Source organism: Berghia stephanieae, chromosome 3 (assembly GCF_034508935.2).
Source record: "Berghia stephanieae isolate SIO BIC M18660-M18661 chromosome 3, UCSD_Bste_1.3, whole genome shotgun sequence".
NCBI lineage: Eukaryota > Metazoa > Mollusca > Gastropoda > Nudibranchia > Aeolidiidae > Berghia > Berghia stephanieae.
The window spans coordinates 88,574,856-88,576,059 of NC_088362.1; the positions used below are offsets into that span (position 1 = coordinate 88,574,856).

At 35.3% G+C, this 1,204-nt stretch overlaps 1 protein-coding gene across 1 annotated transcript in view; it reads right to left on the bottom strand.

Annotated features, from left to right (window-relative positions):
- The window catches only part of LOC144969688 (uncharacterized), a 15,711-nt gene extending 14,507 nt beyond the window's left edge, over positions 1–1,204 (bottom strand). The window contains exon 1 of the mRNA XM_078908839.1: positions 713–1,204. The gene's annotated coding sequence lies outside the window, so the exon portion shown is untranslated. The remainder of the gene's footprint in view (positions 1–712) is intronic.

Consider the following 1,204-nt stretch of genomic DNA (forward strand, 5'->3'; position numbering starts at 1 on the left):
AGAGAAATGATTATGTGGTCTTGTGGTATGACACTCGCTTTCGGATCGGAAGGTCCTGGGTTCGAGCCTCGCTAGGCGCATAGTTGAGTCATTGGAAAAGGCACTTCTCTCACATTCTCTCACCGTACTCATGTGTAAAATGGGTACCTGACCTTTAACAGCCTGGTCTCTGTCCGAAAAAAACTTGTAATATCGCCTAATAGGCATCATGTAACGTCCTACGTTTTAAGTGTTGCTGTTGGCCAGGGACCCCTTGTAAAGCGCTTTGAGCAGGTGTAGTGGATATTGCGCTATATAAAAGCTCAATTTATTTTTTTGTGATCAGAAGTATTATATTTTGTAGTCATGTAACAAAGAATGTTAATCGTTTCAATTGCAATCTTTGAGTAGATTGCCAAACTTCCTGAATGACAGAGCTGCACAGTTTTTAAAAGTGATTATGACACAGTGTCAGTCAAAGCAAATAAATAAATCTTCCCGAAAATCAACACTTCTCCACATAGCTAATACCCATGGTGGTAAAACATCTTTCTGGCAATCAAAGGGTCTGGATCTCGATCTCTGATCAAAAGAGGCGAACATTTTAGGACATTTATCTTGCAATTTTCTTTTTAACATAATGATAAACACTTTTACTTGCACTAGTGGCTGATGTTCACTTCTTAAAGACGTTTATGTTAGACTAGATCTCTTATCAGTTTCTCTTACTTACCTTCAACGTAGTAGAAAACTATTCCCAACCACAGAATAGCACACACATTGATGTTCAGTTGCTTCATTGTATTGTTCATCATTAAAACTTATTTTTTTATAAATAAAAATATGGAACATACGGAATGAGTGATTTTGGGTGTTTATAATGCGAGACTTTAAATTATGTCCGAACAATCGAGTTTTGAAATGAATACATTAAATGTGACATATTGCTTTTAATCACTGATATAATATACGAAAATATTTTTTCAGCAGTGTTTCAGTTTCAGAATATTTAGCATCATCTAAGTGGCATTGTGACAAATCTATAGAGCATGGGTTTTGAAAGTACCAAGTGATGTGTTGTAATGGTCGCTTGTATTTTTATATCATTTGTAATCAGAACTTTTAAAAAAAAATAACCATCACGTTGTCAAAATGGCAGTAAAATTCTGAAATTAATCCATTAATCATCTGATTTTAATTCCCTTTGGTGGACGCCCCTCAATAC